We start from the raw sequence: 6,902 nt of genomic DNA, 5'->3' as shown, positions 1-6,902 counted from the left end.
ATGGATCCCATCCCTTACCACCCCATGGATCCCACCCCATGGATCCCATCCCATCCCAGATGTTCCTCACCCACCCCAGAGGTTTTTCTCCACCCCACCCCACCCCAATCCCAGCCCCCGGTGCCTCGCCCACCTGAGGCTCAGGACGTCGATCCCGCGGTAGCCGGAGACGTTCCGGTAGATCCCGTCCATCTGGGGACAGAGGGACACGGGTCACCCGGGGGGTGTGGGGGGCCTTGGGATGGTCCTAGGGGTCCTTAGGGATGGACACTTGGAACGGTCCTGGAGGTCCCTTGGGGTGTCCTTCTGAGGTTTCTTGGGGATGGTCAGGGGGTCGCTGGGATGGTCCCTTGGGGTGGTCCTTGGGGTGGTCCCGTGGGGTGGTCCCTTGGGTGGTCCTTGGGGTGATCCCTTGGGGTGGTCCCTTGGGTGTCCCTTGGGGTGATCCTTTGGGGTGATCCTGGGGGTCTTTGGGTGAATCCCTTGGGGTGGATCCTTGGGGTGATCCTGGGGGTCCCTTGGGGTGGATCCTTTGGGTGGATCCCGGGGGTCCCTTGGGGTGATCCTTCAGGGTGATCCTGGGGGTCCCTTGGGGTGGATCCTTGGGGTGATCCTGGGGGTCCCTTGGGGTGATCCTTTGGGTGATCCTGGGGGTCCTTTGGGATCGTCCTTTTGGGGACCCCTTAGGGTGGTCCTGAGGGATGAGGGTCTTTAGGGGCAGATCCTTGGGATGGTCCTGGGGGTCCTCATGATGGAACCTTGGTGTGGTCCAGGGGGTCCTCTGGGGATGGTCTCTTAGGACGGACCCTCTGGATTGTCCCTTGGGGTGTCCTTGGTGGATCCCTTGGGATGGACCCTTGGGGTGATCCCGGGGGTCCCCTGAGATGCCCCCACCCAGGAGGTCCCACCCACGGGGTCTCACCGTCCGGCTGAACTCCTCGGCGAAGCGCCGGTGGCCGGGGGACGAGGTGTCCCTCATGTCCTCCGAGAAGTCCCGGTTGGTGACACGCGCCATCATCGTCACGAAGGGACCCAGCTCTGCGGGGACACGGGGGCGTCCGTGACACGGGGACACCTCGGAGGGGACAGGGGGTCGCAGGTGGGGGTGTCCCCGCCCTTTACCTGCCGTCAGGTTGATGGTGGTGGCACCGAACTCGCAGCGGGGGCCGTCCATGTTGGTGGGGCACAGACACGCCGTGCCCATCCAGAACCCCCCGTTCAGGCAGGGGTCTGTGGGGGACACGAGGGTTTGGGGACCCCAACGAGGTCACCGGGACCCCCTGTCCCACACCCCTCCCAGTTCCACCCAGTTGGCCCCACCATCACCACACCCCCAATTTTGGGGTGAAAACCATGAAAAACCAAATCCTGGTGCCACCTCCCCACCCACCCTTGGGGCGTCCTCATGGGTGGGTGGGGGGTCAACACCCCCAAAATCCCCACAGATTTGGGGGGGTTCACGGGGGTCTTCCCACCCCAGCCAAAGCCACCAACCTCTGGTGGTGGGCACGGTGGTGGTGGTGGTGGTTCTCCTGGTGCTTCGTGGCGTCGCTCTGGTCCGGCGCGGCGGCCTCACCGTGGGGGCCGTGGTGGGTCTGGGGTCTTCACAGCGGGGTCCGGAGTAGCCGGGGGGGCAGTAGCACTCGGTGCCCACCGCGGTGCCGCCGTGGCGGCAGGCGGTGGCCGGCTCGGGGGTGGCACAGCGAGGCCCCGTCCGGCCGGGGGGGCAGATGCAGCGGTCGCCCACGGCGGTGCTGCCGCCGGCGCAGCGGTCGGTGGGGTCGGGGGTCTCGCAGGTGGGGCCGGAGTAGCCGGGGGGGCACAGGCAGTGGGTCCGGTTGGCCACGCCGCCGTTGCGGCACACGACTGGAGGGAGATGGGGGGACAAGGACACGGTGAGGGGACATCGGGGGTGGGTGGGGGTGTTCCCTTCATGCTTTGTCCACACTGGAGGAGACCCCTGAGAAGGAGACCCCCCCCCCCAGGAGATCCATGGGAAGGAGACCCCCCACACTAGGACACCCCAGAACCTCCATCCTCCTCTTCCTCCCCACCCTAGGAGACCCTTGGGAAGGAGACCCCCACCCCAGAAGACCCCAGAACCTCTATCCTCCTCTTCCTCGCCCCCTCCAGGGAGACCCCTGGGAAGGAGACCCCCACCCCATGAGCTCCATCCTCTTCCTCCCCACCCCAGAAGATCCTTGGATACCCTTGGGAAGGAGACCCCTCACCCCAGGATACCCCAGGAGACCCCAGAACCTCCATCCTCCTCCTCTTCCTCCCCACCCCAGGAAACCCTCAGGAAGGAGACCCCACCCCAGGAGATCCATGAGAAGGAGACCCCACCCCAGGAGCTCCATCCTCTTCCTCCCCACCCCAGGAGCTCCATCCTCTTCCTCCTCCCCCCAGGGGACCCTTGGGGAGGAGACCCCCACCCCAGGACACCCCAGGAGACCCCAGAACCTCCATCCTCCTCCTCTTCCTCCTCACCCCAGGAGCTCCATGGGAAGAAGACCCCACCCCAGAAGACCCCAGGAGCTCCATCCTCTTCTTCCTCACCTCGACCCCTGGAAATCCCTGGGAAAGAGACCCCCACCCCGCTCCTGACCCCAGAGAGGAGACCCCCACCCCCGTGACCTCCCAGGACACGCACTGGCCGGGGGGCTGGCGCCGTGGGGGAGGTAGAGGCAGATGGTGGCCACGGTGGCCATGGTGGGGGCAGTGGATCTGGTGGAAACGTCCCCGATGGTCCAGGCAGAGACGTGGCCCGGTGGCCCGGTGGCTTCGGCGGCGTTGGGCGGGCTCTCGGTGTCATCCAGCACGGTGCTGGTGGCATTGGGCGGGGCTGGCGTCGAGGTGACGCCGGCAGGGGCGGCTGGGAGGGTGGACAGGGTGTGGCTCTCCAGGGTGGTGGCCCTGGTGTCACTTTTCAGGGTGGTGGCCGTGGTGTCACTTTCCGTGGTGGTGGCCCTGGTGCTGTTCTCCATGGTCCTGGTGTGGCCTCCCATGACGATTATTGGCACGGCCGTGGTGTCACTTTCCAGGGTGGCGGCCGCGGTGTCACTTTCCGCGGTGGTGGCCCTGGTGCTGTTCTCCACCGTGGTCACACTGGTGTCACCTTTCAGGGTGGTGGCCCTGGTGTTGTTCCCCACGGCCGTGGTGTTCCTTGCCCTGGTGGTGGCCCTGCTGTGGCTTCCAAGGTGTCCTGGTGGCACCATCACGGTGCCACTTTCCACGGTGGTGGCCCTGGTGTTGCTTACCGTGGTGGCCACTGGTGCGGCCTTGGTGCCACCTTCCATGGGGGTGGCCTCGGTGTCACCCTCGATGGGGGTGGCCTCGGTGTCACCCTCCATGACCGTGGTCTCGCCATCCATGGCCGTGGTCTCATCCTCCATGGCAGTGGTGTCACCTTCCACGAGGTTTGACCGAGTGACCGCGGTGTCACCTTCCACGGCTGTGGTCTCACTCTCCACGGTGGTGGCCCTGGGGTGGCTCCTCCCATGCGAGGCCGTGACGTTTCTCACCCGGCGCGCTGGCAGCATCGGCGTGGTGTTTCGCCCCGTGGTGGTGGCCATGGGGACACTTCCCCTGACCCTGGTGGCCCTCTCCGTGCTGACCAGCATGTCATGGTCTGTGCCGGCGTTGACCGTTGTGTCCCTCTCTGTGATGGTGACCACGCCGTGGTCAATGCTGGCCACCTCGTGGCTGACCGTGCTGACCAGCATGTCATGGTCAGTGCCGGCGTTGACCGCTGTGTCCCTCTCCGTGATGGTGACCACGCCGTGGTCAGTGCTGGCCACGCCGTGACTGACCGTGGTGGCACTGACCGCAGCGGTGACAGTGACATTCCTTCCCACGCCGCCGCCATTGGTGGTGGCCGCGGTGCCACTTCCCACGGTGGTGGCATTGCCCTCCGCAGGCCTGGCCGTGACATTCCTGGCCCGCCTCACCGATGGCACCTCCGTGGTGTCACCTCCGGTGGTGGTGGCCGTCCCCGTGCCGCTTGTCCCCGCCGTGTCGTTGACGTACAACGCCCTCCCCGCGGCCGTGGTCGCGCCCGTCGCGGTGCACTCGCACCGAGGTCCCCAAGCCGTGGGGGGACAGCGGCACGTCCCCTTCTCCAAGGTGCCCCCGTTGAGGCACGGCCCGAGCTCCTCCGGCTCCTGGCAGGTGTCCCCGCGGAAGCCCGGCGGGCACACGCACCTTGTCCCAAAGGCGGTGGCCCCGTTGTGGCAGGCGCTGGCGGGGTCCTGGCGCTGGCACCGGGGTCCCCCAAAACCCGGGGGACAGTAGCAGGCGGTCCCCACGGCGGTGCCGCCGTTGCGGCAGGCGCTGGCGGGGTCGGGGGTCTCGCAGCGGTGGCCGGAGTGGCCGGGGGGACAAACGCAGGTGTCCCCAACCGTGGTGCCACCGTTGGTGCAGGGGGCTGCAAGGGACAGGCAGGTTGTGGGGTGGGGTGGGAATGGGGACGCCCCAAATTGGGGGAGGGGGCTTGGGGGCTGTTCCCAAATTTGGGAGGGGGCTGCGGGGTTGTCCCCAAACTGGAAAAGGGATCTGGAGGTCTGTCCCCAAACTGGAGAAAGGACCCAAGCGTTTGTCCCCAAACTGGAGAAGGGGCTGGGAATCTGTCCCCAAACTGGGAAAGGGACACAAGGGTCTGTCCCCAAACTGGAAAAGGGACACAAGGGGTTGTCCCCAAACTGGAGGAGGTATCTGGAGGTCTGTCCCCAAACTGGGAAAGGGACACAAGGATCTGTCCCCAAACCGGAAAAGGGACAAAAAATTCTGTCCCCAAACTGGAGGAGGGAACTGGGAGTCTGTCCCCAAACTGGGAAAGGGACAAAAAATTCTGTCCCCAAACTGGAGGAGGGGTCTGGAGGTCTGTCCCCAAAGTGGAGAAAGGACCCAAGCGTTTGTCCCCAAACCGGAGAAGGGACACAAAATTCTGTCCCCAAACTGGAAGTCTGTCCCCAAACTGGGAAAGGGACACAAGGGTCTGTCCCCAAACCGAGGAGGGAACTGGGACTCTGTCCCCAAACTGGGGGTGGGACCTGGGGGTCCATCCCCGCTCCTGCCCCACCCCTCATGGATCAATGTCCCCCAACCCAACGCCCTCGGGAGGGGACCCACAAGCCTGGGAGGGGACATCGGGGTGTGACCCCCCCCCCCCAAAAATCTGCTCCTTGAGGACCAGAACCCCCCCATGCCAAGACGGGAAGAGGGGAGGGGACACCCCAGCACCCACAGGGAGAACCCTGGTGGCCCCCAAAAATGCGCTGAAGGCCATTGGGTTTCTCCAAGCTCGTCGCCGGGAATCCCCCAAAAAGAGCCAAAACCCCCCAAAAAATTCCCGAAAGAGGGAACTCTGCAGGATGGAGAGGCCTCCACCTCACCGCCGTCTCACCTGACAGAGCCTCCGAGGGGACGAAGAGGAGGAGGATGAGGATGAAGACGCTGCCACCCAACCCCATCCTCGGCCGATCCTGGAGGAGCCGTGGCCACCGCAGCGACTGAGCCGGATCCGGCGGCCAGCGGGACTTTGTGGCCCGAATCCGTGCCGGTCATCAACCGCAAGGTTGGGCAGCGCCGGTAAATAATTCCCTGAGTCACCAATTTTTATCAAAGCCCCGGGGAGACGGAAAACGAAAAATTAAATAATTAAAAAGTGAAAAAAGAAAAAAACCCAAAAAGGGGCGTGAGAAGAGCCGGGACATTCCCCAAGGAATTCCGACTGGCCACCGCCAGCCCAGCCCTGGCGCCGGGGTTGCTGATAAGATACGGGGGGACCTCGGGGCGGGGCCGCCGTCCCAAAAGTCCTGGAGATGCTGGAGCCGGGACCGGGGGCGGGTTGGGTTGGGTTGGGTTGGGTTGGGTTGGGTTGAGTCACCGCGGGGTGACGGCCACGCGTCCCCTCCCGGCCGCGGGGTTTTGGGGTGGGGAAGGGGTTGGGGTGTCCCCAGGGGGGTCCCCGGTGGGATTTGGGGTGGTTTGTTGGGTGGTGCCACCTTCCTGGGATGTCCCCAGTATATCCCAGTGTGTCCCAGTGTGTCCCAGTGCTCCCCACTCTGTCCCGGTTTGTTCTGGGTGCCACCGGTTCCCAGTCTGTCCCAGTCTGTCCCAGTATGTCCCAGTGATCCCAGTTTGTTCTGGGTGCCACCTGCTCCCGGTCTGTCCCAGTCTGTCCCAGTCTATCCCAGTCTATCCCAGTCTGTCCCAGTGCTCCCCACTCTGTCCCAGTATGTCCCAGTTTGTTCTGGGTGTCACCTGCTCCCGGTGTGTCCCAGTCTATGCCAGTATGACCCAGTATGTCCCAGTCTGTCCCAGTCTATCCCAGTTTGTTCCAGGTGCCACCTGCTCCTGGTCTGTCCCAGTCTGTCCCAGTCTGTCCCAATATGTCCCAGTCTGTCCCAGTATGTCCCAGTCTGTCCCAGTTTGTTCCAGGTGCCACCTGCTCCTGGTCTGTCCCAGTCTGTCCCAGTCTATCCCAGTCTGTCCCAGTGATCCCAGTTTGTTCCGGGTGCCACCTGCTCCCAGTCTGTCCCAGTATGTCCCAGTCTGTCCCAGTCTGTCCCAGTTTGTTCCGGGTGTCACCTGCTCCCAGTCTGTCCCAGTCTGTCCCAGTCTGTCCCAGTCTATCCCAATATGTCCCAGTCTGTCCCAGTTTGTCCCAGTTTGTCCTGAGTGTCACCTGCTCCCAGTCCCTCCCAGTCCCTCCCAGTGCCTCCCAGTCACGCGGCATCCCCTCCCCCCCCACCCCCAAAACCGAGGGAATCCACACAAATTAAACCGAGAAATCAATTCTTTATTATCAATACATTAATTAATAACTATAAATAAATATGGGGGAGGGGCAGGAAAAGGGGGCGGGGCTCCTGCACCTCCCCCCCTCCCCGAAAGGGATT

The sequence above is a fragment of the Motacilla alba genome, unplaced genomic scaffold, assembly GCF_015832195.1.
Source record: "Motacilla alba alba isolate MOTALB_02 unplaced genomic scaffold, Motacilla_alba_V1.0_pri HiC_scaffold_28, whole genome shotgun sequence".
NCBI lineage: Eukaryota > Metazoa > Chordata > Aves > Passeriformes > Motacillidae > Motacilla > Motacilla alba.
The sequence above is the reverse complement of the archived record's forward strand: the minus strand, read 5'-3'. Positions refer to the sequence as shown.